Raw genomic sequence first — 24548 nt, 5'->3', positions numbered from 1 at the left:
TATGGGATGCACATAAAAAGGTGGGGCTTTGACCACATGGTCCAGGTTGCCATATTGACTTTTTTGATCCACCCTGCACATTCCCCCAAACCATAGGAACCCAAGGCATCCTATAAACTATTCACACATCTTGCACCTAAGTTAACAAAGCACCATTGCTCCCTTTGTACAACATGCTGTATCCAAAGAAATAAATCCTAATCTGGCTTGACATGATGGCTTGGCGGAATGGAAGACCACGCCATTCCAGAAGAGTGCATTGTGGGAACTCAGCCCAAGAGGGGCAACCAGGGCTGAGGAATGGCTATGGTGGTTGCCTGCTTGTGAGAAAACAGCCTGCCTGCTTCTTGCAGGTGAATCTGGATGTTATTTTTTTTTGCAGATGAAGCCGGGTTACAAGGACACCTTCTCTGCAGAGCTTGGAGTGGAAAAAAGTGGTAAGGAAAGATGACCTAGTTTGTATACATGGACATCAGCTAATCCAGTGATGGGATTTCACTTAAATCACAAAGCAAATCCTCTGCACGTAACGTTTAATCTGGATCTGGGGTTTACGCACTTAGCCACCAACCCAGTGCTTCCATTCCTAACTCCTCTGTACAGGGAGAGAAGGAGAGAAAAATAAGCTCTTCCAACTAAAATTTGGAACAGTTTAATGTAGGGCTAGACTGGAAAGTCAGAAGAGCATCAAGAGGTGGCGGCAGTGGAAACCTCTTTCCATATTGCTGCCAAGAAAAGTTCATGTATTTGACCATAAAATCAGTGGGATGTGAGCATGACTTGAAGGAACTTTATATGGAAGGGGTGTGCCATCGTCTTCTTCTGAGCTGTTGTTGTGTTGTTGTTTTAACTTCCTGAACTACTTTACATTCCCTAGGATTTTTCTGGGGGTCTCCCACCAGGTTCTAACCGGGCCCAACCCGCTTAGGTTTCCAAGATCAGCTAGGTGCCATTATCTTTTATTTATTTATTTTATTTATTGTATTTATATAGCCGCCCATCTCACAGAAAGTGACTCTAACTTTACTTGACTACAACTCCTCTAAATCTGTAGAGAGTAAGGAAGATGACCTTGATGGAGATATGTAGGAACCACTGTCTAGGCAAAAGGGGCTGAAGCATTTGTTAAGTCCAGAACTAGGAGACAACATTTGGAAGTGGCTCAGAGAGATGCCTCCCTAATTCCCTGGTGCATAAAGAGGAGGAGGAAGTAAAGCACAATCAGACTTGCACAATTGTGTTATGATAGCCAATCTTAAGTACTTTTAGCCTTCCTGTGGAGTTTTCCTGGTCTGGTCTGCCTAGTGGGGCTGTCAAAACCTCAGTCTAGTCAATAGTGGCTGAAAATGATAGAAATTATAATCTAGAGAGGACCATATTGGGTAAGGCCTGCATATGCTGAAACTGTTAGTTAAAGAAGTAGTTTGTGAGATAGATTTGCATCTCTATGGTAATTGTATCCCCACTAGGATTTGTAGCGCCATTGTATAGTGAGATCCCTCATTAATTTGTAACAGTCCCAATTCACCTGTTGGGCAGCCATTTTATATTTCTCTTCTCAGCAATGACGACGATAATTGGGGGTAACAAAAAACAAATTGTGGCCTTTGGCTCTAAAATTCTGTGGCTGTCCCAAGGCAATTGCATAACAGATGCCTCTTCTGGAATCATTTAAAGGAAAGGATTTCAAGATTTTGTGCTGACGTTGGAGACAATTCCAACAACTAGGTTACCCTTCTTTAACCTGGGATGCCACCTGATGCATTGGAATTTGACTCCCCAGTTGAATTTCCAAGGGATCATAGCAGCCCATTGCATCTTTCACTCCACTTTGGATGTCCAAAAGATCTGATCTCCATAAAGATCCAGATGTCCACCAGAGAAAGTGGAAGATTGGTCAAGTACTGGCCCAAAGTTAGGAGTCAACAGTTATGAAGAGCCAGGGGAAGAAAGATTTCACTGAATACCAGGCCAACTCTATATGCCCACTTCAGAGGATGGATATCAGCAGACACAAAATAAAATCAACAATGTCTATTTGACCATCAACATTCCCAGTAGGAAGGGAACCCCTTGCCCTCCTTTGGGCCCTGGAAAATGCCTCAGCTTGCTGAGTTATGATGCAAAACCCAGAGGTCTGACTTTTCAGAGCTTCTGTTTCTGTCCTTCTGCTCAGCAAAAGATTGGCTTAACTTATCCATGCCAGTGGCGGAATTGGTTTCAGCTTAGCTCATGAGTTTGTGGGAAGAAAACTGCTTCACTTTTTCCATACCTATCCACTTTATAATTCTCCAGCATCTGGGTCAATTCTTGTGTGTGAGAATTTTTTTCCATCTCTCAAACAAAAAAACCTAGAAGAAAGCACTCACCAACAATGCAATCATATGCAACTTTTATTCATATTTTCCAGTGGAGCTTAATCCCTAATAAATGTTAGAACTCTTCATGCTTTTATGCATTAATTATGTGCCTTTCATTTTTTTTAAACAGAAATGTTCTCTTTCTTTGAAAATAGAGACTTGTTCATAATATGAAATTCCATCACCAATAACTCTGCTCAAAATCTTCATTAAATGTTAATTTAAAATGCTGAGGACAGTACTCTGCCCTAAACTGAATTTATTTGCTTCTCAATTATGCTACCCTCTGTGAATTAAAAAAAAAACGAATAAGTTTTCTTTTGGGATTAAAGATATGCTGAGTATATTTGAATTTTATAATGGACAAACCAGTCCCTTACATTTTAATTGTTTTAACAGTTATGGGGGATTTAATTTCACAACCAGTTAAGTCACCGAATAACTATCAATAGTTATTCATGTTGGCTTTCAAAGCCTTACTGGTAGGATCAGAATTTATAAACAGCATACAATTCCATTCTGGGTATTTAGAGGTTTTCCAAAAGAGTATGTAACTTGTTTTTATGTATTTGTGGTAATCTTTATTAGTTGTACTTTCATATGATATGCAATTGTACCTAAATGCAGTACAAGCAAAACAATAAAAATCACAACCCTGTATAAACCAGTATCAACAGTATGACTGCAAAATAATCAGATTAAAAACATTATCTAATCCCAACACAACTATAATTTCACTGATACCAAGTACTGCTGCTGAAAAGTAGCTTCATAATCGTTCTGAAAAAAGAAGCATTTTAAGGGCCTTTTAGGAGATCAGATTGCAAATGCAGTTTGAAGGGGAATCTGTAGAATCTGCAGGGAAGACCAAAATAATCAAGATGGCAATTGCAATCAGTGACTGTGTGTGCGTGTGACATTGTCCTGCGTTTGCTCCTGTAAGGAGTTGGTTTTGTTGAGCCCCACGTATAGGAATCTGAACTGTAATCAAGTCATTCCAATAATGAGTATTCCTGTATACCAATGTTTCTCAGCCTTGGCCTTTTTAAGACACGTGGACTTCAACTCCCAGCATGCTGGCTGGGGAATTCTGGGGGGTGAAGTCCATGCGTCTTAAAAAAGCCAAGGTTGAGAAACACTGCTGTATACACTGCTAGGAAGACCAGCATCACCTGGAGAAACATATGGCTACCATTGTCCTGTGGTCTGCAGAACTGATTAAAGTAGATTAGCTATCAATGACTGTCCCAAATCATGGCTTCCATTTATTGATGTATATATGTCTGTAAATGCATGCCCTGTGTGTTTTTGTTTCTTTTTTAAAGCTTTTTTTTTCTTTTATAATTTGTGTATTCTTTAATCATTTTGTGTATTCTTTTTCTTTTTTGTACATAGTTAACAAAAAATAAACTTAAAAACCATGTTTGAACTGGTAATGCTCCCAAAGTCCCAGCCAATTAAAGGATGAGAAGAAATAAAGTAAATTGGAAAGGGAAGAAGTAGGCGGCAATTTAAAGAAAGTTTCTCCTTTATAAGGGCTTCCAAATCTTGTATCACCAGAAATGTCCTGGAGGAACAGGAGAAGGGAAGAAAGAGCAATCAGGGTGAAAGCAACACAGTGAGCCTTGTCCAAATTTAGTTGAAGGCGGTGGGAACTCATCCCACTCAAAACCCCAATTAAGACAGCTGATGTAGAGAAAACATGCGACATCATCCAAGATTAGAGGAGTGAAACACACCTGGATTGTAAATTGTATATAACACTGGACATCATGGGCTTAGATATGATAGTCAAACTGAAAAGCAGAAATAAAGAAATCAAGGATCTAATAACAAAGTATGCAAGTCAGCAACAATGGACCTACAATCAAATCCTGAGGAACACCCACAGATGAAATGAAGGGTTGAGAACAGACCCTTCCACTTGACCGAAAAAGTGCAATGGGAAATTCAGGACTGAAACAAAGAAGAACCTGTATTGCTGATGCCTAATGAAATCAAAGAAGATAGTAACATTTTGCCATGAATAAATGCAGTACTGTAGCACAAATCGTGATGACTTCCTGTTTTGCCTTAGCCACCAGCAAATCACTGACAACTTTCACCCAAGCTGACTCAGCAGAACAACCTATCTTGCTGCTGGTTGTCCTCTTCTTCTCTTTCCTGCCACCTTTCCCAGCATTAGAGATTTCTCCAGACAGCTAGGTCTTCACATAATGTGTCCGAATAAATTTCTCATAGAAAATATTCATGACCTATTTGCTGTAATGTCTACATCACGGCATTATTCAGGGTGGATTTGTATATCCACCTGGTGTTGATGTTGGAAGGGGATTCAGCAACGTGTTCTGCTATCAGCTGAGCTCCTTCTAGGTTGGTGGCCATGGCCTAGATCCAGAACATGAAACCAGGTATCCTTTCTTGTGGGAGAGATCCCAAGATAGGGTTAAGCCTCACTCAGCTGGGCAAGATAAAGGAAGCAAGAACTACACAGCTTTCAATAATGTTTCTTTAATGCTAATCTGGGGTAAATACAGAATTTTGGAAATGGTAGAAGGACATTCCTACCCTCCTTTAGAGTGAATTCATGAAGGTGGAGTCTCTTTGACTGTATTTATTTAATTAGATTTAAAAAAATAGTGAACAATTTGAATAATTTCTTCCCAGGTTTTCCACCAACTAGGCTAAGTTGCCATTTGTTAGAAGCTACCAAATTATCCATCCTCTCTCAATTGTTTATGCCTTCCAATCCTTTCCCAATCTCTCTCATGGATAAAACAAGCTCATCCCCTGTGTAGAGTTTTCTCAGAGTCAGGCAGTTAGAAATAGAGCTCTCAAAGCTTCTTCCTCAACTATGTTGGCTTGGAATTCAAGGAGTTGTAAAACCAAAACTACAGACAGCATCAGGATGGGATGTTTGCACTAACAATTGTCTCTAGAGTTGCTCCGTGGCTGACTCACCAAACTCATGATGGACTTGTCGGTTCTGCTAATGCTTGAGTCTCAGCTGGGAAGTAAGCAAGAGAACAAGAAGCCCACATTTTCTAGGATCGTTAAATACCAGCAACCCAGACCACCTTCAGAAAGATAGCCACCCCAATAGTAAGTGCAGATAAACAGCTAGTTATGCCTGCTGAAAAAGCTCCCAATATATCTTTCTTGGGAGTGTAGTTTCAAAATACAGGTGGAGAATGATGTGAGAAGATGTTTTTCCTCTTTAAAAAAAAAAAAATCCTGAGCTGTGGAAATGTAGTGTACCAAGAAAAAGGGCCAGATTATTCCCTCTTATTAATAACCTGTTAATTTTGCATTTTTATATTATGTAATGATTTTTTTTTTGCTATATTGCAACATGACTTCCTCCAACAGCATTTAAACCGAACCTTTTCATGACAAGATATGCATTTACACATTAATGTCCAATATATCTTCCCACAAAGGCAACATTTTAAATATACCCATGCTTTTTTTTTAAATGCACATAACCTGCCGTATGCAACATTTATTTATAATTTAGATTATATGAACATGATGGATATTTTTGTCTGTGTGGGATTTAGTTTTCTAATCCTTTTCATCTTTTGTTGGAGTGAAGCAAAATGAGAGGAAGTTTCAGACAAAGGCATTCAGCCTTAGGAAAGGAATGGAGGGAGACTGAATTTTTCAAACATAAAATTCTTCCTGTTTTGTGGACTAGCATAAAAAAAAACATGAATAAAGCTCCTTATATCATGAATTACATTACAATATTTATTTGTCTTAAATATCAAAGAAAAAAAAATGCTTGTCTGAATTCTTTAGCAACTCTAACAACAATCTCTAACAATTATTTTGTTCAACTACAGAATATTAGTTTCAGTGTCGGTTTTTCTCTGCCATTAAGACACGTGATTAAGTCATTCATCGCCACAGACTAATCTGTAGTTCGAAAACCATATTGCAAGAAATCACATGCTTCGCCATGAAATAGTTGCATATAATCTAAAAGCCCAAACTAAAATAAACTGCATAAAATATTCTCACAGAAATACACATTTTGCAGTGGCCATTTAAATCAGTTCTCTGATCTGATGCTCTCCAGACAGGGGTGTCTGCAGGAGCAGGGTCAAAAAAGTCAAGATGTCAGCCAGAACCATGCAATTGAAGCCCCACCCATATCCAGGATCTGCATAATGAACCTGTCTTCCCGCCCCCCACCTCATTCTAATTTAAATCCTATATGAATTAAGCACCGATGCTGATGAAGTGAGCTGTAGCTCATGAAAACTTATGCCTTTTAATGAAATTTGTTACTTGAAAAAGCTGCTACCAGACTGATTTTTTTGCCATCACAAATTAACACAGCTATCCTCCCACAATCCCCTTATACAGAATTCCTAACCACTGGGTTTGCTGCTGGAGTTGGGGAACTTTGTAGACCAAAGCAGCTGGAGGTATTAGAACTTAATCCACAGCTTAACTGGTGATTTGCAGAGCAATTCCTTTTTGACTTGAAATAAAGATGTGTTGAAATATTTGCTTTAATATTACCAAGTACAATGTTATGGCAAATAACTGAGCTATTTGCCTTCAGCAGAATCCGTCCCATGTCTTGCTCCATGTTTCTGATGCTCACGCTATGCTACAACTGGCTTAAACCAAGGTGAGTAATAATTGGCTAAGTTTGTTTATTTAATTATTTATCATATTTATATAGCCACCCATCTCACATAAGGTGACTCTGGGCGGCATACAACAATTAAAAAAATAAATACTTAAAAACACACATAAAAAACTGTAAAATCACACAAAACAGGAGGGGATAAAATGAATAAGGGAGCCATCGTAAAATCTCCCCGGTCCCCCGGGAGCCCCAGGCTTGATCACACAGCCAGGTCTTGAGGGACTTGGGGAATGTTAAGAGGGATGGAGCTAATCTCACTTCTGGGGGGAGGAGAATACACAAGGTGGGCACCATAGCAGAGACGGCCCTTCTCCTGGGACCTGCCAAGTGTAATTCTCTAGCAGATGGGATCCGCAGCATGCCTTCTCTGCCAGATCTGATGGGACGGGCAGATGTAATCGGGGAGAGGCAGTCCCTCGGGTAACCCGGCCCCATGCCATGAAGGGCTTTAAAGGTCAAAAACAGCACCTTGAATTGGACCCGGAAGCAAACTGGCAACCAGTGCAGCTCGCAAAGCAGAGGTGTAACGTGTACCGCCCTAGGGGCACACATAGCTGCCTGCGCCACTGCATTTTGCACCAGCTGAAGCTTCCGGATACTCTTCAAGGGCAGCCCCTGTAGAGCGCATTACAGAAATCCAAACGGGAGGTGACCAGGGCATGAGTGATAGTGATTAGGTCCCTCTGATCTAGGAATGGGTGTAACTGGCACACAACACGAAGCTGTGCAAAGGCCCTCCTTCGAGCAGGAGTCATGAGTCCAGGAGGACCCCCAGATTGCGCACAGGGTCTGTCTGGGGCAGTGCCACCCCATTCAGTACCAAAGATGGCATAGCTCTAGCACCAGAAGACCCCAAAACCCACAGCCACTCAGTCTTGCCAGGGTTCAGTTCAAGCCTGTTGTTCTCCATCCCCATTCCACAGCCTCCAGGCACCGGGATAAGACATTCACAGCATCGCTTAATTCACCAGGGGCAGAGGTGTATAATTGGGTATCATCAGCATATTGATGATACCTCACCCCATGGCAACGGATGAGCTCATCCAGTGGCCTCATGTACAGTGGGGCAAAAAAGTATTTAGTCAGCCACCAATTGTGCAAGTTCTCCCACTTAAAAAGATGAGAGAGGCCTGTAATTTTCATCATAGGTATACCTCAACTATGAGAGACAAAATGAGAAAAAAAATCCAGAAAATCACATTGTCTGATTTTAAAGAATCTACAGAACACTGTAGATGTTAAATAGGAGGGGGGAGAGGACCATACCCTGTGGCACCCCACATAACGGGCCAAGGGCGGGATCTCTCCTCCCCAACCACTGCCAACTGGAATCTGCCCCGGAGGAAGGAGGTGAACCAGCACAACACAGTACCGCCCACCCCCAATCCTCTGAGCTGATCCAGAAGGATACCATGGTCGATGGTATCAAAAGCTGCAGAGAGATCAAGTAGGGCAAGGATGGATGCACAACCCCCATCCCACCCTTGCCAGAAATCATCCAAAAGCGGGACCAATGCTGTTTCTGTCTCCTATACAGGCCTGAATCCTGACTGAAAGGGATCCAGATAATCCATTTCATCCAAGGTCCTCTGAAGCTGTTGCACAACCACCTTCTCAATCACCTTCCCCAAAAAGGGGAGGTTAGATACTGGACAAAAATTGTCCAGTATAGTGTGGTCTAGTGATGGCCTCTTGAGGAGGGGGTGAACCAAGACCTCCTTAAGAGGTGAGGGAACAACCCCCTCACTCAAAGATGCATTAACCATCACTAGAACCCACTCACATGACTCCCCCCGGGCTGCTTTCACAAGCCAGGAAGGGGCATGGATCTAAAGAGCTGGTGGCTGAGCTCACAGCTCCAAGGACCCTGTCCACTTCCTCAAGTTCACAAAAGTTTAGCAACATGATTTAAGTTTGCCCAACATGCTACTCATAAACCACGGTTTATGAATCTTAATAGCTGAGTTCTCACAACAAATGGCAGCACTTTATTGACCTTTGCTATTCTTGAAAGCTAAGCAGGGTCAGCCTTGGTTACTACTTGGTGTCAGGATTTTCATTCTCATGGGAAAGGATTCATCCCGTTATCTTTACAACAATAACAAATAATATTTTGGCTACAGAGATCATGTGAAAAACACCTGTTATTGTGTGTTGTGTATTGTGCTATTTACTGCCACCTATTGGCATGTGTATGCTAGTTACCCAGTGGGGGTGGCATAGAGCTATAATACAAGGGGAGGAAAATGTTCAGTCTCTCTGAGTAGTTGTTAGTTGTTTTAGTGTTAGCCACTATGTAGGTTTTATGGGCTACGTAGTTGTAACAAAGTACCAAGTAGCGTACCTCTTCTCTAAGAGTTTGTAGCTAGAGATTTTGTTAAGCTTGTGTTGCTAATAAGTCTTGGATGCTACATTAAATGAGAAGATGTGTTTTTCTTTATATTTTGTATGATATTTGCATTTTATGGAATTTTGCATTTTTATCAATAAACACCAGTTAGTATATATTTTCTGACTGGATTTCTTTGGGAAACAAGAAATGGACATTACATTGTGTTTGCTTTCATGGCTAATATTTTCCTGGAGTTTTTGCTGCGCTCTGCACAAACAGGAGTGTTTGTGATTATCACTCTGCCCGACACTTGGATGGGGGAACACCTGGGAATTCCAATTCTGTTGACTAGACTGGAAGTTGTAAAAACATCTGGGAAGAAAGCAATGGCAAACCAAGAAAAACTTTGCCAAGAAAAATAGCTGGATCCAGTCACCAGGAATTGAATTCAACTCAAGGGCATCTTTACTTTTACCTTAAGCCAAAGGCAGCCCCCCCCCCCCCCCGCTCCCATTTTTGCTTCAGCAAGTTGAGTGAAGGCAGCCATATCATCCTAGGGACAGCTCACAAACCCCATAATCCTATTCCAGGGATTCTCACATTTTGTGACATTGTGACTTTCTAGAATAGGGGAGAAACAAATATACACTTATTAATATGTATGTATGTATGTATGTATGCATGTATGTATGTGTATATATATGTGTGTGTGTGTGTGTATGTGTATATATATATGTGTGTGTGTGTGTATGTGTATATATATATGTGTGTGTGTGTGTATGTGTATATATATATGTGTGTGTGTGTGTATGTGTATATATATATATGTGTGTGTGTGTATGTATATGTATGTATGTGTATGTGTACGTGTGTGTGTGTGTGTGTGTGTGTATGTATATATATATATATATATATATATATATATATATAAAAAAAAACTTTGATCATACTTTCTTGACTTAGGTTTACTTTTATTAGCATTACCAGTTAACTGGTCAACTGTGGTTTTTCCCTTCTACCCAGCAAAAAGTTTCCATTTTGAAAATCTAGAAATTTAAAATAATGGATAAAAGTCCTGAAGTTCTCTGGGATGTCTATTTCTATGGACTACAAAGACTACATACTCCTACATGCCATGTCAGAAGTTACTAGCAGATGGGAGGCCATGTGCTAACCCACAGAATCCCCTGCTAGGATTGGTAGATGGTTTTGACAGATGGCCAGACCACAAATTTAGCCATCACTTAAAACTTGCTCTGGGCATGGCTCCCTGCTTGCATATGCAAATATAATCATTTTTTTTTTATTGCAAACCGCTTCCCCTCTAAGTGTCTCTTGCCGAGCTGCAATTTGCACCCCCAGTTTGAAAAATTGTTAATCAGTTCAGAGCTAAGCACTGCTGCATTCAATCAGGAACAAACTGGGAGTACTGGTGTTAGGCTCTGTAATGGTATGGGGGAAAGACCTTGGGAGACAGGAGGGAGAGCCGCAGCCTAGACAACAGTCAGATAAGTGGCAGCTGAGCCCGCAGAAGTAATGGGGGTGGGGCAAGAGGCTCAGAAGGGACCCTCCCTAGTTTCTTGGACTGTAAAGGCCGGGGGGAAGAGATGTACTTTCAGACTTGCAAGATTTTGTTAATGTAACCCTACAATAAAGTTAGAGCTAATACTCTTGTTTCTCTGAGACCTTTTTCAAGTCATGCTCAGAACTGGACATGGTACTTGAGGTAAGGCTTGTTCAAAGCAGAATAAATCTTGCAATGTAGAAATGATGTTTCTGCTGAGGCAGCCTAGAAATGCGTTTGTCCTTTTTGAAGCCATAACATCCTTCCAGCTTATACTGACCTTGCAGTCAACTACTATTCCAATATTTTTTTCATAAATAGTATTCCCAAGCCAGGTTTCACCTCTCCGCCTGCACCTCATCGACTTCTCTCCAGCCTGTCCCCTATTTACATGCAAATGTTTTTCACATGAGCAGCTGCTGCAGCACTCAAAGGATTTTAAATTGTATTTACAATGCACTGCTGAGCATTAAAGGAGCCAATATTTTTGGTTAATAGACGCGCATTGACTTCCTTTAATACCAATTCAGGTCTCTAAATAGAGATCTGCAGACTTTGTATGTATGTTAAGACCAATATTGCATCCAATAGAAGAGAATATCTGTAGCTCAGGGTTGAACTGTGGAGCCCTTGGAGCTCTCTGAACTTGGTTGTTTGCTTGCAGACATTTCATCACCCAACTAGGTAACATCATCAGTGTGAATGAGTGTGGGGTTTGCTCCCTGTCAAATCAGAGGAGCACCCATGGAATCACCACTTGCAGGACTCACAGCAGAGACTGTAATGCAGCGTCTAGAAACTATAGCCCTCCCACACATACAACCAAAAGTATGGATCCAGTATGTAGATGACACCTTCGTCATAAAAAAGGAACAACTAGAGAAGACACATGAGACAGTCAACAACATCTTCAAAGGAATAAAATTCACAAGGAAAGAAGAAAACAACAATGCCCTACCCTTCTTTGATATCCTTATCAGCAGAGGAAATGACGGCAAATTAGAAACACAAGTCTATCGAAAAACAACCTTCACTAACCAAGTGCTCCATTAACAAAGTAACAACCCAACCTCCCACATGGGGAGCTGTGTAAGAACATTATTCAGACGAGTATAGCAACCCAGAACACCAAAAAAAAAAGGGGGGGGAGGGAAGGAAATAGACCATCTATAAATCTTCCAACAAAATGGATACCCATGCAACTTTTTCAAAAAAGTGCCTGACCGCTCAACCCACTACAGCACAATCAACACAAGCTTTGAAAAGGATAACATTACCATACATCAAAAACATCTAAAAAAACCCAAGACTATTACAACCACACGGCATCACTGTAGGACACAAACCAGCTAAAGCCCTCCAAAACATCTTAAGTAAACCAAAAGACCCAGTAGCCCAAGAAGAAAAAACAGGAGTCATCTACAACATACAGGGTAAGGACTGTAACAATCACTTGTAGGACAGACAGGCAGGGTGCATCCATGAACACCAACTGGCAGTCAGATGACATGATGGAAACTCCTTAATCTCTCAACACATGGACAGACTCAACCACAGTTTCAGCTGGGAAATTGTAAACATCCTAGACCAAGCTAAATCCAAAAACGCTAAGGAATTGCTGGAAGCTTGGCATTCAGACACATCAGCCATCAACAGACACACAGAAATAAACATATTTACACGCCATTCAAAAGAGACAATAAAAAGCTAAGAAGGAAACAAAAAGACTAGAACATCTTCTCTCCAGCAGCCCATTACTAGATAAGCAGGGATCAAGCAGAAAACAATACCCTAATCAAGGAACTACCAAGGAGAAAACCACACCCCACCAACACTGGCAGGGGAGGCTACTATATATAAATGGAGCAAACCCACACTCACCAGCACTGATGATGTTACCTAGTCAGGTAATGAAACGTCTTCAAGCAAACAACCAAGCTCAGAGAATACCAAGGACTCCACAGTATTACATCCTCAGATATTTTCCTTAACTTACTTTCTTTCTGGCTGGCTGGCTGGGGAATTCTGGGAGTTGAAGTCCACACATCTTAAAGTTGCCAGATTTGAGAAAAATTGTAGACTTTCCTCATTTTATCATTTTCTGTTTATTGAGGCTGGGAAGATATTGATAAATAGCCCACTGGTTGTCCTTTGAAGAACTACTCTGAATTGTTCCAGTCTCAGATTCTGTTCCTACAAGGTGGAAAAAAAGATAAATTCTCCTTTGAACCACGCTCAAGTCCATGGTCAGAATACTAATAATACAGAAGTGGTTTGCCTTCTTCCATTGCATTTTTTCAACTTTGCGCTCTTCCCTATAGTCCTGAGTTTTCCTGATCATCTCCCAAATATTAATCAGGTTCAACACTGCTCAGTCTTTGGAGATTAGCCAAGGACTGCAAGGACACAAAATAAAGAACTTTCATTACAGTTTCTTCATGTTAACTTTCCATTTTCTTTCTTAAAAACAGCAACAAAACTCTAGGTCTTTCAAAAAGTAATTAGCATATTCATCTATATGCAGGCTTTTTTTAATTGTGCACAGTCTTCTGGACAGGGATACACTAGGCTGTGTTACATAAATACTGAAGCAGGCAGGGTAAGAAATGTTTTTAACCAAGAAAGCATTTTGTGGCTGGAAACAAAAACTGATGAAAAATTAGCTGTCCAAATACTGATGGAGATTGTATAATAAAACACGAGACACCAGTGTATTTATGAGCCTAATATAAGGAAACATATAGGGGTGCTCTCAGGATATGGTAAAAAAAAATCAAGATGGCAACGGCTGTGGTGCAATTGAAGCTCTGCCTGGAGGGAGGGTCCCTTCTGAGATACTTTTCACACATTCCTTCTGCGGGCTGAGATGTTTCTTATCTGACTCTTGCCCCACCTTTGGCTCTTTCACCCCCTGTCTCTCAAGGATATTTCCACAGACTGTTACGTGTACTTGGAAGACCTTGAGGAAGATGACTCTTACAGGCTGGGCAGAATCAGTCTGAGTATTTTTGTTGTTGTTGTTTAGTCGTTAAGTCATGTCCGACTCTTCGTGACCCCATGAACCATATTGCGCCAGGCCTTCCTGTCCTTCACTGCCTCCCTGAGTTTGCTCAGTTTCATGCTCATTACTTCAGTGATGCTATCTAACCATCTCATCCTCTGCCGTACTCTTCTCCTTTTGCCTTCAATCTTTCCCAGCATCGGGGTCTTTTCCAAAGAGTCCTCTCTTCGCATTAGGCGACCAAAGTATCTGAGCTTGAGCTAAATTCTACAATGATGGGTTCTACTTATGCTACGATGGTGGATTCTACTTGATATCCTGACTGCTGGATTCTTTATCGGTTACAGATTCCAAATCACCTTCAAAGGTAGGCCCACAGAGAGCACATCACAGTAGTCAATGGCATGAGTTACTATCACCAAGCTTCCTGGTCCAAATGAGGTCACAGATGGTACACCAGGTGAAGCTAGATAAAGGTTCCCGCCTGCTCTTCCCTGCTTTTATACCTACACAGAGCTTAACAACTAGCCTTTTAAAGTAGATCATGCTTATATCAATTTTGTAAGAGAGAAGTTGAGCTTGGGGGCTAGTTGGGAACAATTAGCCCTGGGATGTACCAAAAAAAAAAAAAAAAAAGATGAAAAGTCTAGTTCTCACAAGATCCATACATCACACCATTTGCAGTACTTAATCAGTTATTCATTCTGAGTAGCCTTCATTTTGGTTAGAGAGTTCTAATTCGTTCCCTCCAAGTTTTCAGGGACAACCAAAGTGGAAAATCCATAAATCCACTAATAAAATAATTCAGATGCAATAAAATAGGACCATGGATCACTACCAATGCGATTATTCAACATCTGTGGGGTTTTTTTGGTAATCTAACCATACCTTGTTCCCCCCTTCCCCACAAAGAAAAAAACTTCTATTGCTTTAGGATTTTGCTCTCCGAGAATTTAGGATTTAGATCTCAGAGAAGACATTCGTGGTGATTAAGAGAGTTCAACGTACCTGTCTTGGCCATCTTCTCCAGTTCTGCACACTTTCTTAAGAAAGCATAGTAGGACTTCATTTCTCCTTCAGTTATTCGGACAAGGGAAAAAGGAGGGTTCTGATGAACGTGTTTTCTGCATCGCTCACACCAAGAATCCATAGAAGAGGCCAAGGCAAAGTGTCAGTCATACACCTCGTATTATGCTTCCTCTCCGGCTGCTAGCTTTCACCCATGTCAGCGCTCAGTTCCTGCAGGTGATTTATCTGGCTTAAGTTAATTGAAGGTCATTGTACTTTGCAGAGATCTCCCAGCGCGATTGGTCCAGATCATTAGAGGTTTATTGACTGCATTTCTTTCCTCCCATCTGCTTTTAATATCACTACGGCTTTTCTCCTCTACTTCATTGAGTTTGCAGTACAGTACTGAATGCACCTACTTTTTAAAAAATGCTAATCATCCCAAAAGGGACGACAAATTGTTATAGCATGTTTCTTTTTTTTCCTGCACAAAACATGCCTTGCTCTCCCCTTTATAATGCCTGTTCCAGCTGTGGTTATCTTTTGCCAGGGAAGGATGTTCACAAATGTATTTTAGCATTTCATTTTCTGCAGGCAGTAAAAGCTTCCAGCTTTTTGAAATAAGCAGAGTACCCGATACATCTGCCACGCAGATCTCAATATTGCATTATGCGCCAGCCTACAGAGCAGAGCCATGTAAAATAAAAAGGCAGGGTTATTCAAATCAAAGCAGGTTCTTTGATTGGTTGGCATCACCAGAGCCGGAAGTAAGTTTAACTCTCACCCCACCCTTTACTTTAATGCAAATAAAGGGTTGTTATTAACACTAAAAGGGAGGTGGTCTTCTTAGGTATAGCTGTAACGGTACGTGGGAATGACCTTGGGGGACAGGAGGAAGAGCTGCAGCCAGTACAACCGGCATGTAAAAGGTATCTCAGCCCACAGGAGAGGAGGGGTAGGAAGCGTCTCAGAAGGGACCCTCCCTAGTTTTCTGGAGAGTAAAAGGAAAGGAGGGGAGAAATACTTTCAGTCTTCTAAGATTTGTGTTAGTCCTTCAAGGTAGTCCAGACAAGAAGCACAACATGAGTACTAACTCTCCCTTTTATTGTACAGTTACATTAACAGAATCTTCCTCCTGTCTCCCAAAGTCATTCCCATATACCATTACAATAGCTGACTCTAGCCTTCTTGCTCTAACCCAGTTTAAGGAACCATGATTTATTAACGTAACCATGGGTGAGTTCACATTACATGCTAGAACAGGGCAAACCACATTATGGCAGTGACTGCATGATTTACTTATGCTAAATTGCTAAATTAATCACATTTTCTCTGTTTGTAAAAAGCACCTTCAGCTGGCTAGTGAATGGACCCATTTTCTGGGTTTGTACAGTAAAAACATAAACTAGGCACGTGGCCTAGGACTACAAAACATGCTAAAACACAAAACTAACCACAGTTAAAGTTGACCAAGATTAGTATAGTATGGCAATGCTGCTGCTAAGGCTTTAATTGGTCTAGTTGAGTATGATACCTGAACCAGCCTTTGTATCCACATGTTATACTGAGCCACAAGCTTGTCAAAGATGTTTTAGCCTATCTTGTTCTGCAAGGTAGAACATCCTGGGTGATTAATTTATGGTTCAGTGATCATGTTCATATGGTATATCTATCTATGGTTAACTTATTGATTTACCCCATTAACTCAATTTTCAAGCTATGCATGACACACTAGACCATAAACCAATCGCAAAGTATAGGTTCATACAACTCAGTAGGCTAAAACAGGGCTGGCTAATTTGTGCTTCAGTGTGTATTGTCCAAATATAGAAAGCTATAATTAATCAGTCATAGTAAGAATGTGATTTGAATTCACACAGTCTGGAAGTTTGACAGATAGTTGTGTGTGTCCTCAGTCCACCAGACCCGTGAAGTTTGACTTGTCAATCACTACAAATCTAGAAAAAATTGGCCTGTCTTCTAGAAGTATGGGATATCAGTTGCTGCCATTTAGAGGTCATCCGAAAGTTGGCTGCCAGGATATGGTACACATATTCTCTCTACCGCAGGGTTTCTCAACATATGCTGGCGGGGGAATTCTGGGAGTTGAAGTCCACACATCTTAAAGTTGCCAAGGTTGAGAAACACTGCTGTACAGTATGTTCCTTCACAAGCTGGAAGGATGAGAAGCCATCTGGGTCTCCAGCAGGGGCTTCAGCTGCAAAGCTGAACAGCTGACTCAGGAACAGCTCTGTCCTTCCTTTGCCATACTCTTCCACTACAGCTCTATTAGAGCCCTGAATTTAGACCACCATATCTGGGCTCCAGACATAGCAGCAGAGATACAAAACCTCTCTTTGATGCCATTTAGTGGTTACCCAGATGTTTAAACCTCAGATGTGGTATTCCTACCCCCCCACAATCAGATTTGTGGACATTGTGAACCAAGGACTGGGGAGAGTCTGGTGAGCCCACCACGTCTGCAGGCCTAAGGTGGCTGTCTCTCCTGCCTTCACTATATTTATGCCTCTGAAGATATGTATTGTGGGAGACAACTGCTCTCCATTCTGCCAGTAGATCTCTTGTCAAACGTTCTCAAGCCATTCGAGTCCCTTGCCAATATCTTCAAAAATTAAAAGAAACATGTCTACAGGACAAAATTGCCCAGGGAGAAATTGGTAGGGAGAATCATAAGCAATTGGAAAGGTGATGTATCTTTCTACTTACTAATTTTGCCCTGCAAATAATGCCCTTCACTTTCAGAGATTTGTTTTTAGAAAACATGTTCAACTGCTACTGTAAACATTGCTCCAGTCCAAGAAAGATGAACTGTTGAACCTGCAGATGATGGTAAATCTTGGCATTATGGAACTATGGAATTAAAGCTCCAAGCTTTTAACTATCATCAGGGTAACCCTCAGTATCCATTTTGTTGCCATGTAAGGATAGGGCCCAGCCCCACCAAAGGACAACAGAGAGAATTTCATTTCTTGTTTGGGAGGGCTGCTGTTCTATTCCAACAATATACTGTATTTGCCCATTTTGGACTTTCAGCATTCTAACAGAACTGCATTTTCTTCCAAAAATAATTACAACTGTGCAAAACTTGGCTCTCTTTTTTCTATTTTGCTCAGAATAATGATTAATTATTTCAGTAGCCCTTTCCTCGGAGCCTTCTTTCTAGACGGGTCACCTAGGCAATGCCAACCAATCAGGGAACACGTAGTGAACAGGATGCTATTTCATCAATCCATAGTCATCCATAGCTCAAAATATTTATTTACCTGGCTCCTCCCTCTGCTCCTTCTTTCTAAACTGGCACAGAGGTCATTCCACCCAATCAGGGATCAGGGATGCCATCAGATTAGTCTACAGGCAACCTCATTTGGTTATATGGCAACATTCCATGGGGACACTGCAACTGAAGAGCTGTCAGTGAAGGAGCACGATGTCGTATCTCCAGTTTGCAGCAGTAACTCCAACATTGGACGCTACATACCTGTGTTTCTATGTTTGCCCTGGATGTTGCCCTAGAGGACTTAATCTGGTTTTCTGAGCCACACAGTAGTCAACCAAGTTAACTGAGGAACTCACAAGCATAGATCAGAGTATGAGGATTCTTGTCCTCCTTGGCAGCTGGCATTCAAAACATGTGGCCTGCGATTCTGGAGGCAATAAGTGGACATCATGACCAGTGGACAGCCTGTGTCCCACCCAATTACTAGAACTGCATCTTCTCTGGATGGAGGTTGTCAAGTCAGAAGAGTACTTCTGAACATACACAGAGGACCACTGAGCTGCAATAATGTTAGGATCAGAGATGACGCTTGGGCCATAGCTTGATCTCAGGCATTGCTTTTGACCAGGAAGACCTTTGCCGAAATCAACCCAATGTATGTTGGTCTGATTTAGCAGCATTTGTCAGGTTCCAAAATAGCATTAGTCCAATTTGCTTAATGAGACTTTGTCACTGTTAAGCAGACTTTCAGGTTACATTTCATGATGAAAACACAATTGTCACCACTGTTAACTTCTGTTACTATGATGCAAATACTAATGGTGCTGTCCTAAACTCCATTGGGGGAAAAAAAAAAGCATTAAGGAAAAAAATTACATTAAGGCAGTGCTTTTCATAGGCCAACTGAAGCTTTGCAAAAAGGTGTGCAGGTTTCCAAGAAAACTGGCAGGGATTTGCCAACTTTCAACAAATCAGCTGCATCTTCAGCTGATAAAAAGCAGTGCATGGGAAACTGCTTTTAATATGATTACCCAGTGTAAAACAGAACACTGAAAATTAGGGCATAGTGAGAGTTGTAAAACAGATGCCCACTTAAAAGTGCAGTTTTGTGGAAAAAACTGCAAGGAAACAACAGCAAACTATTACAGCTTTTCAGTTTCCCGTTGAAGATTTCTCTGGACCTCTTGAAGATGGTCTTATTGGTTTTACTGCACACTTCAGAAGGTTGGACTAGTTGATGCTTATACTCCCTTATAATTCTACACTCTGTGAAGAACTTGCTCAGTCTGTAGAAAAGAAGATTGAGGGGAGAAATGGTGGCCATGTTCAGATATATAAAGAGAAGCTAACTGCCCAGAGTCACTTCCTCGTGAGATGGGCGATGACCAAATTTGAAATATAAATATAAATAAAAATAAATAAAATAAATAAAATAAATAAATAAATAAATAAATAAATAAATAAAGATGGTGAAGAAGTATTTTCTACAGAAACTAGGACCAGAAATAATGGGTATATGTTGCAGCTACCTAGATTTCCTCTAAATATAAGGAAAACCTTCCTGATTGTAAGATCTGTACAACAATGGAACAGTCTACCTACAGAGATAGTGGGTTCTTCATCTCTGCAGAGAACAGACAGCTACTTCTTGTGGATGATCTCATTGGTTTTTCTACACCTTGAAGAAGGTTGGACTAGATGTTCCTTGTGATCCTTTCCAACTCTACAATTCTATGACTCCATGACTAAAAATTTGATCAGCCTCTAAAGCTTTGTAGAATGTCGAGTAATTAACCATTGCTCTCTACCATGACAATGTGTGATTGAAGGCCTCTTTCTGACTCAGTGTAATTTCTCTGCCTTTTGAAAGATCAGTAAGATCCTTTTAAACTAAATTCCAGGACTTTGTTGTCAGCTTTGGCATAACAATATCAATATCGATCCACCCGGTGCAGGACTTCATTGGTATTAGAAGTGTAACAGGTCTCAACATCCTGATTCTAGAGAAAAGACATTTATAGCCCTGCTTTGTTCTTGAAGGGAGTTTTTTTTTATCAGCAAGAGAGCAATTATTGTTGAAGTCAATAAAGCCAGAGCAATTCCAGTGAAGCAGACTGCAGAGTCAATATGCCTTCTTCAACATGTATTTTAAGCAACAATGAGAACTCTGCAACAGGTGGTGGGTTGACATCACATTTAGATACCTAGGCACTGATGTCAGAAATAGAAACTATAATTGAGAGTTGCAATAAGATTGAATTTTCCTATTCCAGATGCCAGCCAGCCCTTCTTTCAAATGACTCCATTCCATCCCCCCTCTACCAACACACAGCATTGCATGTTCCTTGTCCACTAATCATGCTCAATCCTCATTAACTGTCATTCTATTCCTAAATATTTTTGTGCACTTCTCCAAATGTTGAGTCTTCCCTGAGAATGCTGAGGTCTTTTCCTGGCATATGGCTTCAGGTGCAATCCACTGGTTCTTGAGCCAACAGAAAAGGATGCTGGCATAAAATTTGCTGCCCCTATTGTCAATCCTTTTCCTGCCACAGAAATGAGGTTGGCAAACAATGTTGTCCTTACGTACTTATTGTGGGCCAAGTTAAGAATAGGGATTTGTGGATTCCCTTAGCTTCATTTCCCCTCCCACCAGCAACACCTGAAGGCCTTGAAGCAACACCTGAAGGCCCTGAAGATGTGGTTTTGCCAGCAGGCCTGGGGACCCAAGTTGATATGGAGCTGATCAAGTGGTTGATTTGATGTGTTTGTAGCTGCTGTGGGGGTGGGGGGTGTTGATGGGCTTTTTGTATTGTGGATTTTAATTCTGTAAGCCACCCAGAGTCACCATGTATGAGCTGGGCAGCCATATAAATATGTTAAATAAATAAATAAATAAACACCTGCTGAAGGGAAAAAACAACTGCAATCACTCTCCCCAATCTAAGGTGAGGCAGACTGGGCTGAGTTTAAGTGGATGCTTAGAGCAGTGAGTTTAGCCACCTGTCCTGTTGCAACTAACAGGTGACAGGTACTAAGGAAGGTGTGCTCCCACTCAGAATAATTCCTCCTCTGTGCCTGTTACCTGTCATTGTGCTATTTCTGGATTCAGATGTAGTGCTCTTCTGAAGGAGTGCTAAATCCACGTTCAGAAAGCTACAGGTCATAGGCATGGAAGGACCTTGTAGCTGGTACTACACTGAATGGTAATGGAGAACCTGCGTGCTACAATGGAGTTTTGGATCAGTGCAAATTGACTAGCTTGTCCATAATAACAATTGTCATCATTGTAGCCCCTGATTCTGCCAAAGCTGGAATGGAGTGGTCAACTTGGCACTTGTCCCATTCTGACCAAGGGGAACATAAGCATTTGTAGTCCTCCATGTAAGGAGCTGTAGCAACATCAGCTACACAGGGCTAGTTCTGGGAATAGTGCCTGGTCAGGCTGGTAGTTGTAACATTTATGCACCAATCTTCAGAGTTAATAAATATATTAAAACAGTGAAAAGTATGGCCACAGGAGCCTGCTTGACTCAGCCTGGGCAGAAACCTCAAGGGTGCCCATTGGGACATGTAAAGGTTGAATAGAGTATGAGCTTCTAGGGTTAAGGATTGTTCATTGACTTCATGGGCCATCACTGAATCAATTTCAGGACTGTAAAAGAACCAGAAGCTGCTGACCAGCAGAGAATGTAGCCTCTGTTCTCTAGTCAGGAAGCACTTGGGTGGTGATGGGTCAAGCAGAAAGTGTGGATCTGTCCTTAGATTAATCACAGCTCTGAGCCTTAACCATCATAGAAATATATGGAATGGCCAAATGATTTATTTGATAGAAAATGGACACAAAGACCTATCCTCTTCAGTTTCACAATTTGTTATCTGAAACTCAGAAAAATCTTCAACTTATATAGCTGGAAAGTACAGGCTGGGATCCTCAAGAAAATTTAGAGAGAAGATGTTAGGAAAGAAAGTCTTTCGAAAGAATGGTTAAGAATCACCATCGACCTGTGTTTTTCCTCCCCTACAACTGAGCCCTACTGAGAGCGATTTGCAATGGAGAAACAGCCATCTGGTTCCTATTCAGTTGCCTGGCTTAGAATATTTAGTCCTTTGGCTATTTGAAGAGTAAAAATCTTACGATACTTAAACTCATTGAAATAACAAGTTTAGGCCTACTTGAGAAACTCATGTTCTGTATAGATATTCTGATACAGTAATATTTCTGCCACAGTTGTCCTGGTCACCTTGCAGCTTGACTACTACAACACATTCTATATGGGGCTGCCCTTGAAGACCACCCAGAAGCTTCAACTGGTCCAGCATAGGTGGTGCAGTTTTGGGCATACCTTGGTATGCCCATGTAACACCTCTGCTTTGCAAGCTGCACTGTTTGCCAGTCTGCTTTCAGGTGCAATTCAAGGTGCTGGTTGTTACATATAAAGCCCTACATGGCATAGGGCCTGGTTACTTCAGGGACTGCCTGTCTCCCATAGCATCTGCCTGGCTGATTTGATCCTGCAGGGTTGGCACATTCTGGGGTCCTTCAATTAAACCAGAGATCCCCAAATTCAAAACCAGAGATCCCCAAATCCCCAAATCTATCAACCCCTTCATGAAGTTTCAAATTGTTCATCGACCTCCCTACTACTTTAACTAATAGTACTACAAATAATAGTAATAATAATAACAACATTGACCTTGGATAGACCCACTGACCCTTATGGGGGTTGATACTGACAACTTTAGGGAACCCTGGATTTAACAATGCCATATCTCAGGACCCTGGAAGCGTGCCTTCTCTGTAGCAGCAACTGCCCTCTGGAACAAGGTTCCCTCTGAGATCCAGATAGCCCCCACTCTCTGTGGTTTAGAAGAGCCATGAAGACCTGGCTTTTCACCCAGGCCTTTGGTGAGATAGATAAGACCCTTTACTTCATCGCCCTCGCTATCTTCAATTTTTACCTTTGATTTTTTATTGGTTTGATTGTCATGAGTCACCCAAAACTGGCTCATACAAATTTAATACATTATTATTGACTATTATTAAATGTTACTTTAACTGCAGCCCAGCGAAAGACTGCCTCATTCTTGGTCTGGGGGGGGTCACAGGGAGGTAACATCCTGGGGACTTGGCCGAAGATCAGTTTTGCCAGGGCACACTCATGTCAAGGTTTGGTGCAAGTGGGAAAAGACCCCAAATCCTGACTCATATGGATGGAGATTCAGCAACTGAAGGTGCAGTGTGTCATCAAGTTGGGATAACTGATTTAATTGTGATTGTATCTTGTTTTTCCCTGCAGCTATAGCTTTAATTTGGTATAGTGCCTAAAATGCTGGGTTGAGGAAACTGCATAAAACAATATCCAGGCTGACCTGAGCATCCGGCTAGGGACAATGCAGGACAATTAATAAAGTAGTCCAGCTTACATTCCTAATGCAAAGTACTGCTGCTAATCGTGGAAGGTGGAAGTGCCTATAATTCTCATGCAAAAGCATAACAGGAAGGAAACAAAATATTAAGCAGCAGAGGAAGTATTTCGGCACAACCCATGTTAGCTTTCCAGTACAGGAAAACCCAGAATTAATATATTTTAAGATTTACTGCTCTGCAGACAGGGATACAATTTTCTGGCCTGAACTGAATGGACTTGAGAGAGAATGTATTTCTGTTTAGATTTTCAGAATAAAGTGGCTGAATTGGGGAAAATAAACATTTTAGTGGGTACTTATTGATGGCACTAGTTTCTGTGCCATCATTGATAGACAGCCCCTCTCAGCCAGCAAATCATTTTGCCTACTGTTTATAAAAGGTGTGATCTTGGCTGACCTCTTCTGCACTTGGAAAATAAGCAGGAGTATTTGAATAGGAGGCCACCATGGAAACCTGGGGCTGCAGATTAGATTGAGAAGTCCAAAGAACTTCACTGAGGAAGACCAGGAGAAACCACCACTGTACTGTTGCACAGAAACTGCATGGTTGTGTCCCTGAAGTCACCGGACTCAAGGATGACTTTACCTTTATTCCTAAAATACAACAAAATGATTTATTTATTGGATTTTTGTCCAACTGCAGGATCCACCTTGTTTCTCTTAGCATATCTAGTTTTTCTTGTTTTCTCTTAGCATATCTCGTTTTTATCTGTGGCAGAAGGATAACTACACTAGTTATAAAGGCCACCAGTGACTTTCTTACATATTATGGATTATTAAAATAATATTAAATCATACACTTATCTTTTCAGGATGGAGTAAAAACATATGAAATGCTGGTCCCCCCTTGTTTAGAAGTTTAAAAAAAAGGCAGTAGACGATGCAGGCTGGAACTATTCTGGTTTCTTACTAGCAACCTGACCCAGAGATACCTATCAGATGCTTTTGCTAA

General features: G+C 41.2%; 1 protein-coding gene across 1 annotated transcript in view; it reads right to left on the bottom strand.

Moving 5' to 3' along the window:
• MCF2L2 (MCF.2 cell line derived transforming sequence-like 2) overlaps window positions 1–24548 on the bottom strand; it is a 216995-nt gene that overhangs the window by 184105 nt on the left and 8342 nt on the right. The window lies entirely within an intron of this gene.

This window comes from Python bivittatus, unplaced genomic scaffold, assembly GCF_059951505.1.
Source record: "Python bivittatus isolate LINGU-HERP-01145 unplaced genomic scaffold, Pbiv_v1 ctg000980_np1212, whole genome shotgun sequence".
NCBI lineage: Eukaryota > Metazoa > Chordata > Lepidosauria > Squamata > Pythonidae > Python > Python bivittatus.
The sequence above is the reverse complement of the archived record's forward strand: the minus strand, read 5'-3'. Positions and strand labels throughout refer to the sequence as shown.